The sequence below is a fragment of the Lethenteron reissneri genome, unplaced genomic scaffold (genome assembly GCF_015708825.2).
Source record: "Lethenteron reissneri isolate LAM-NWPU_2019-01 unplaced genomic scaffold, ASM1570882v1 scaffold_1214, whole genome shotgun sequence".
Classification (NCBI taxonomy): domain Eukaryota; kingdom Metazoa; phylum Chordata; class Hyperoartia; order Petromyzontiformes; family Petromyzontidae; genus Lethenteron; species Lethenteron reissneri.
The window spans coordinates 1-8,984 of NW_026890909.1; the positions used below are offsets into that span (position 1 = coordinate 1).

At 46.8% G+C, this 8,984-nt stretch overlaps 1 pseudogene; it reads right to left on the bottom strand.

The window, feature by feature from the left end:
• Nucleotides 1–7: 7 nt before the first annotated feature.
• LOC133361742 (peroxisomal membrane protein 4-like) lies at nt 8–3,142 on the bottom strand (annotated as a pseudogene).
• Between the last annotated feature and the right edge of the window lie 5,842 nt (nt 3,143–8,984).

An 8,984-nucleotide genomic window follows, 5' to 3' on the forward strand; every position in this document is an offset into this window, starting at 1 on the left:
CAAACAGCCACAGCACGCTGCCCCACACGAGGGCCGCGAACAGCGGGAAGGGGTCACGTGCCGGCGTGGGGATCCAGCCACTTCTCCGAGCCCACGCGCGCCGCCGCAAACAGCACCCGCGACAGCAGGTACATGTTGATCTGGGTACACGCATGCGGGCACGGGGGAGAGAGAGATGCGTGTTTGTGTGTGCGCATGGGGTTGGTGGAGGAGTGGTGGACACGTACGTGCGTGCGGGCAGTGGAGACATGAAGGACGTGGGGGTGATGGGGAGCCAGTGGTGTGGGATGGTGAGAAGTGACAGGAGATACGAGCATGAGATGGAAACACGGGTGTGAGGGTGCGAGAGGGAGAGACACGGGCATCAGATGAGGAGAGGTGGGGGGGCGTAGAGAGGCACTGGAGTGAATCCGGGAGAGGCAGCGTGGTGCGAGACACCCACGGGTGTTGGACGAGAGCATCGAGGGTGCAAAATCGTGAGAGGCGAGTGTGGGAGCCGAAGGAGCTGGAGAGCCACAGTCTCACCTGGCTGGGAGCCACAGTCTCACCTGGCTGTTGACCTGGTTGTTCTCTCCGAACACGAGCCAACCCCCGAGCGAGGCGGCCAGGAAGGCGTGGACGCTCTTTTTCTGCCCGCCCGTCGCCACGCGCAGCAGAGCCATCGCCCCCTTGTAGAGCAGCACGAAGCAGGCGAGGTTCCGCGAGTGCTGGTACGTCGCTCGCAGGATCGCACGCACCTTCTCCTCCAGGCTGGTTTAAAAAAAAAAGACATTCCCCCGTATAGCCTTTAACGGACCGTTGGGACGAGTGCAGTTTGAGAGCACTGATTCACGCCGGCATGGCACACGAGGCGGTGGGCGGACAAGCACCACGCCCGGCTGCCTTTATCTACCCGGTGGTGATGTTTACACGCTGCACCAGGTACTTTTTTGAGGCTGCGTACACCCTAAGGGAGCCAAAGGAGTGGTTCAGATCGCAGTTATCAAATGTTGGCTGTGAGCGGGAGTTTAACTCAGGTCACCACTGCTCCGCTGCTCCGCGATGCTCCACGCACCGTGGTGCGTGGAGCATCGCGGGTCATAATTACGGGATACATTTGTCCTGCTGGGTTGTAAGTGGTTAATTCTCTTCTCAGTGGCAGGCTCTGCATTTATAAAAATTTCAAACATAGCAAGATATCATGGCATATTTCACTATACCTCACACACCGGACAGTGTGCATTCATGATGATAGGAAGCAGAGACGTTTCAGCATAGTACAGTACCACAATGGCTTTTATTGCACTGCCCTCTGTAGAAAACAATCGCCTAAACCAGCTGGGGTTTTTTATGCATGGTGGTAACCTATCCAAGCGTTTTCCAGGCTTAAGCCTGCTTAGTTGGGACGCGTTCCGGCTGATTCGCTCATGGCGGTGTGCAGCAACGAATCTTTTACACGGACAAGCGTGGGAGAGCGGTGACGGAGCCGATGGCGGCGTGCGTGAGACCGGCGTGGGCGCTGTGACGGTGCGATCCATCTTTGCCGTCACCTGCCGGTCCGGAAGAGGAAGGTCATGACCAGCGCGTGCGGCGCCCGGATCTTCGCTCCGTACCTGCGCCCGTTCGCAGGAGCCACAAGGCAGTTCACAACGTCCGACGCATTATGACAATCGTGTGACCGTCACCGCACGTCGTAAACACGGCACTGTGCATCTCGCAACAGAGCCAATGAACCACAAATGTGCTGAAATTGGTAATATAAACTCTGGGAGTTCCATCACATCTGCTTGCACACAAACTATTATAGTAAACTACTAATAGTAGTTTGTCTCTTAATGGGCGTATTTAACTCTCTTGGTTGAAGAATACAATTCCCTGACCATGTGCTTGCCCTACCAATGCCGTGGCCATCACCATTGTCCTGCCAATACCAGGGCTTATTCCCTCACCCTTAACTACTGTATCCCTACTCCTAGTCATGGCCCTTACTCCGGCTGAACCTTACCACCTATGTCTACCCCTACCGCTATCCTACCCCCAAACTTTAACTTTTCAGCACACCACTTAAAATGTGCTGGTTGAAAGCGGCACATGCCATGCCGGTTATGATAGCCGTTGGAGCATACTTCACCACCCTGGTAAGTGCAGCTATTACCAAGATATGAATGCTAATAGTGCGATAAGCCAATGCGCTAATGCTCAACGACCACTTTACTTTGTGTAGCAATGAAAACGTCCTCGAGTCTCTGGCTCTTTCAGAAGGGTCCTGCCAGATTTTTTCAGTAGGGGGCAGCAGCACACGCTGGGTTATATAATCGAGTGAGAGATTACAATATGGGTATTTTTTTTTATACACATTTTGTACATTTGGACCGTGACGCCGAGACAAATTGCCTACCCCGACCCGCGCCTAATCGTCACATTTATCCCGCCTCCCGCACTCACACGGGATGTCACCTCCCTCGCCTGCTGTGCACGAGGTCGTGGGTTCGATCCAGACCACGACGCCTGCTCGCTCTATATTTGAAGTTAACATTTGTCTCTCGCCCCGTGGATTTTTCTCCGAGTTCTCCGTTTTGCCCCTCCCCATTTAGAATCAACACCACGAGTTTGGAGGAGAGTTTTTAGGCTGCCGCTATAAATGTCCACGTGAGGTTTCGCCACTACGTTGAGCTGTGATTTGTGACCGCAAGGTCGCTTCTGAACAGAAGAGCTCTACATAGTTCAGTGGGCTTGCCCTGGCAAAACAAATCAGGTGTATTGTTCATAGCTGGGGGCCCCTTTGGTTCGTGTCCACGGTAGTCGCGGGCAGCACTTGTCCCGCGCGCTGCAAAGTTCAGCAGCAGCAGCGCCCCCCATTCACCTTCGCCCTCAGACAACTGCAGAGGGCCCGAGCCGGCTACCCCCTGAGCAGCAGCAAGGAGGAGGATGAATGCAAGCGGCGTGCGGCACTCACACGGCCCCATTGCGTAGCCCCTTGAGGGCGGCGAGCGCCGGCTGGAGGCGCCTCTGCGCCAGGAGGCGGTTCAGCAGCAGCAGCAGCTGGCGGGCGGCCGCCGGCACCTCCATGGCGGCGTCAGCGTGCGCGTGACGTCACTTCCTTCCGCACCGACAGCGGGGGGGGGGTGCAGCAGCACGACACTTCCGGCGAGGGACGGGCCATGTCAGGTCAGAGAGGAATTACCTCTAGAGGCTGCACGGACATTCATCAGCAGGTCAAGCCCACTGATCTATATTATTATATTCTAAACTAGCTTCACTAGCCCGGGACTTGGATTCTTGTCTTAGATGCGTACACGGCCGACGCGGAGGCTTGGGGGATGAGTGACGTCAGCAGGCACACTGCGTGACGCTGCCGCGTGCGGGTGACATCACAGTTGTGACGTCACCGCTCACTTGCCGTGCAAAATCTGTGCATTATTGCGCGCCCCCCCCCCCCCCCCAAATACAAAAGTCTATTTTTATACTTTTTGCATTATGTACAGTCTGGAAGCTACCCACATGCCAAATTTGCAAGTTTGTTGCATTTCAGGAAGTATGCTAAACATTTCGAATAGATTCACTAATGTCCCTTGTGTATATACAGAGCTCTTTTGTTTTATACTCCAGGAGGAATCTGGCGAGATATCAAGATATATATATATATTTTTCTCACAGATGTCAGAACATTACAACAACAAACAATACACACGATAGGTGTCCAAAGTATAAGGTAAACAATTCACTTAAAAATATCCACGCACATCTAAACTGTTTCATCTTACCAGGTAAAGCACACCTGAGGTATACACTTATACTGGTAGGAACCACCTGGTTCCACCAGCCCACAGGGGATTATTGTGTCCGTCTGTCCGTCGTGCATCCACAAATGGGAGAGGTGGGGCTGGGTGGAGAGGGGAGAGTGGGGAGAGGCTGGGTGGGGAGGGTATGGGTGGGGAGGGTGGGGAGGGGCTGGTCACCCCGTGGTGCCCTTATAAAACTCAACATTTAACCTACTCACGCCGGCTTGTGCCCGCCCTCACAGTCGGCCCTTGTTGTTGTCCATCCTACACGTGTCCAAATAGTGTCAGTATCCTTCTCATCACAGCCTGCATCGTCTCTGGTCAGGCACCTGTAATTCGCTTGTCAGAGGATTTACCTGTCGAGTTGGTACACGTGGCCGACTAATGTCAGATAGCAACATGTACGCGCAGCATATTTACGTTTGAGAACCGAACATGTGTAATACCGTGCTTCTTGATTTGATGTCTCCTCGGTTGTGAAACTTATATTTTATATTGCCAATACTTGTAATTTATTTTATATTGTCAAAAGATGTGCAACAAACGCAAATAATTATAATCTGAATATGTATAGATAATTAAAGATACATTAAATAAGTTGAAATCAAACTTATATAAAGATCAAACAGCAATATATCATGGCATACACTGGGTGGGAATAACACAGTACTGAAGACTGACACGAGGTGCCAGCAACGATTACAGCAGCAACCTGACACGGTTTATTGTAAATTAATGTAATTATTTAGCCAGAATATTCTTAAAATCCTAGAGAAAACAGAAAAGAACCTCACAATACATATTACCTTGGCATTTCAGTACGTAAAAAATTAACCCGTAAAAACAAAGTTTTTCACTATAAATCCTTTATATGCGTGGCATCGGTTTTATTTTATTATTCATTTCTGTTTTTCTTGAGTAAGAGTTTCATTTTTATCACATTGGTATTTTAAATTAAATATGAAAAAAAAAATTCCTAAAAAGTGGAAAAAAATTTTCACGAAAATAAATTGTCACGTAATTTTAGATTTGAAGCTTTCGTGACTGCAAGGATTCATACAAGCTTGGGTTGCCTCCGAAACGTGATTTTAATGTTTTATTTTTATTAATTTCATTTTTTACCTACGTGACTTTACCGAAAGACCTAAGAGTATAAATTGTCACGCACAACGAGTCTGTGTGCAAAATGTCAGCTCGATTGGATCACGGGAAGTGGGTTAAAAAACGACCGAAAGATTTGCACGGTCGTAAGCGCGCAAGCAAGCAAGTGAACTTAATATAAAGGATTTAACAAGTAAACCCGTAAAAACAAAGTTTTTCACTATAAATCCTTTATATGCGTGGCGGCTAGAGTCTTCTCGTCCTCTGGCTTGAGATGGCTGCAATCTATGGGTCAGATGATTGTCTGCCAGTATTAAGTAATTGGTAATTAAATATTTAATTTGTTTTCCCTAAACAGTGTAAAATTTTGGAAAAAAATTTTCAGGAAAATTGTCACACAACGAGTCTGTGTGGAAAATGTCAGCTCGATTGGATCACGGGAAGTGGGTTAAAAAACGAGCGAAAGATTTGCACGGTCCTAAGCAAGCAAGCAAGCACGCAAGCAAGCACGCAAGCAAGCGAACTTAATATAAAGGATTTAAAAAGCCGATTAATGATATTGTAAAGGTATGGAAATGAGTGGTTTCTTATATTGTTGCAAATCAACGGCTTCTCTAATAGCAAAAATAAGGTTTGTCCAATGCACATCCCCTGCATACTTGCTGGACAGTGCACACCTGTGATGTACACCTGGGCTGAGACTCCAAAGGCTTAAAATGCCTAATCTGTCACTCTGTCCCAGGGCAGCAGATACCTTTTATCTGATGAAATTTTTTTGGCTATTTGTGAAATTTCATCACTTCTGGATTTGTTGAATATTACACTAACACAATGAGATGGACGGATGGGTTTTGAATAACGCGTATGTGTAAAATACCACGCTTCAGTGTTGAACTGTATAGTATATACACGAGACAAATACACTTGATCATGCACTGTAATGTTAGGGTTCATACTGGATGTATTGGGCTTTGCATTTGCCTTGTGCTATGCCTGCACACAAGTCGTGAGGTACAGAACTACAGCACAGATATATTTTTTATCATCGCCCATCACCTCAACAGTAAAGATGTGCACCACTTTGAGCGAAGTCGCCAGTGGTTGCCCTTTAACACGTGATCCCGTCACGCAAATATGTAATTCCAAGGCCCCGAAAGATTACCAGACTGCTCACCTTTCATTTGAGCCACGCGACACTTGTGATTGGCGATTTCCACGTAATGTATGTTGAGAATCGTACATTTTTCCCTTTCGTTACATCGTGTACCTGTTCACGCCACGCAGCTGGCCTGACATCAGGGGTTTTGCTTACATTCACACGCACCTGCGAGGGATTTTGGGCTGGGGAAGGTATTGATTTTGTGCTGGGGAAGGTATTGATTTTGTGCTGGGGAAGGTATTGATTTTAGGTGGAGTCTCGCACTGGATCAGCAGAAGGAAGCGTGCGCACACAACAGCTCGCAAACCTCACGCCACGGGCACCGTCTTGAGCTTGGAGACACTCAGTCACTTGCAGTCTTGGAACCATTTCAGTGCTTTGTGATGTGTGTTTTGGAAAGTTCAAAGCGACGCATGTTTATAGCGGAGTATTGTTTTTCAAGCTGTGCACGTTGTTATGAAAACCTCTTGGAAATGCAAATAGTTTGCGCCTCTTGAATGTCAAAAATGTCCCTGTAATTCCACACGTGTTGAAGACGAGCACATTATGCACCTGTTTGTAATTTACAGGGTATCGATTTTCATGTTTGACAAATGTTTTACTGCTCTTTAAGGAAGCCAATATCTTCATCAGGCCAGATGGTGTAAGAGCCATCAAGTCAATCACAAATTTGCAAAGTCAAATCTCGGGAGGTAGACTCAGCTTATCATTTCCATGGGGCGGGTAAAACAGATGCCCCATATTTTGTAAATATAGTGGTTGTCCTATGAAAAAGACTGTAATTTGAAATGTAAAACTGCCTCATAAACATCGATGGTAATTGATAGTTTAATGAGACAATTGACTTGGCTTCGTAGAAAAATCCCTCCTGGTTGAACTACAAACCAATGTACTGCCAGAAAACAGTGTTTGAGCGCAATTTTTTTTGTTACAGATAAAGCAGAAAAGAACAATAAACAGCATCCAATCTCCCCACAGGCATGCCTCAGCACCACGTGGTGAGGTGCGACCTCACAATCAGCTCACCTTTCACATCAACTTCGCAGCTCAGCATGGCTACATTAAGGAGGCGATGCAAGCCAAGTATGTGGTACAGACACATTCTACTTCGTAGTTTCCTTCCATTTATTTCAAGCACCATAGGTTTTTTTTGTTCATAAATAATTTTGAAACAGTGTGAGGACGCAATTACAGAACATGGACTGACTTATCAAATGTATAGCTTTCCAGTGATTAGTGACAGAATATGCACAACAAGGTTTATTTACAAGTATAATCTGCTTATAGCTTGAGTGACATATATACAGTACACACATTTCGTATATCGTGGTATTGAATGAAACATGTGTATGGCACGTTGGGTTGCCCTGCTTTGTGCCCAGGCCTGTCGAGTCTTGTGGCCACCGACAGAAGCATCTTTGGGTCAACTCCCTTCCGTCGTCTCTTGCTTATCTCCATCATCCTTCGAGACAATCACTACACGTGAGCAATAGTGTATGAAACTGTGCAGGCGATCCTGTGCTATAGACTTTTAAGTGTTATTCTCCCCTATGTGTGAGTTGCATCCAGGTACTCAAATTTCTTCCTATATGCATGTGTAGTGACATATATGGGGTCACTACGGCAGTTCCAAGGAGAACCAGGGTGTAAATGGTCCTCTATCAGCGGCATGTGCTGGGGCAACAAGGAGAGTCCATGAGGGGCATGGCTCCGGTGAATGCAGAGAGGGGGCATGGGAGGACGAAACAGTCTAAGCGAACCCGAGAGGGCATGTGACCGGACAGAAGAGGCAATGTGACACGTGGTGTAGGGGTCCTCGTTCTCCTGGTAAGATCCAAAAGGGGGCGTGGCCGAGGGCGGAGCCAGGCCACGCTGAGGGGCATATGAGACGAGTCCAGAGAGCGATCTGGGCTGTCTTCTGGGAATCAACTCGCTGTCTACGTCTCTTCGGTCTCCGGGCTTTGGGGCTTGTTAGTCGTGGACCAAGCAGGGTGTTAACGGACCTGGTCCGGTTATATAGTTACCCCGTGGTGGTTACCGCTATGTAGTATCCCGTTGTATGGTTAGGTAGTGGACCAGAATACAGAGAATTAACTGTGTTGTACGTTATGTAGTGACCCTGTTGGGGTCTAGTTAGCTACGTTGTACGTTTAGGGAGTTACCCTGTTGTGGTTGTTAAATAAACACGTTGCCTCCAAGAACAAGTGTGTCTCAGTTAAACCACTACACATGCACTCAATCAAAAATAAATTGGCCAATTATTCCAATGCAGGACCCTCCTGAATGAATTTCGGGACTTGGTGAGCTTTTCCTGGATAAAGATATTTTTTTAAAATGCATTATATGTTCAATCTGCTTTATAACTTGAAAAAGTCTTGTGATTAAACACTTAAAATAAAACTACCAGTATGATATAAACTGCAATCCCTCCAGTGTTAGTTATGTATTACATTTTACAAATACAGTGGCTTGCTATACCATTTGTACTGACACTTCATAGCCTAAGATGAAATGTAAAGAATATAAAACACAAGGTTCACATGTATTTAAACAACACATCACATTATTACAAGTCCATGCCACACCTGCTGATTTCACATCATCTAGTTTTACTCTGCATCTATAGCCTTCTGTGGCCAATAGCTGTCACACTTAGCAGTGTTCAGTGACCTTCCATCTTGTTAAGTGACTCTTGCAATGTAAACATTTTGACCAAATATACACTTTTGGCAAATAAATTAGCATAAAAAATATCAATATGTTCATGAATACATTTAGTTAATGTTACATCAATGTGAACAAGAGTGAGTGTTTTTTTCAATGGATATTGGTATCTGGCAATAGAATGTAGAATCACCACCACTTGCACAATGGAGAAGAGTACCACACCAAACTCATTAAAGAAGAGACAATGACAATGTTCTAAATTAGTGCTGGGGGTTAAGTGGACTTAGCAGCACCTG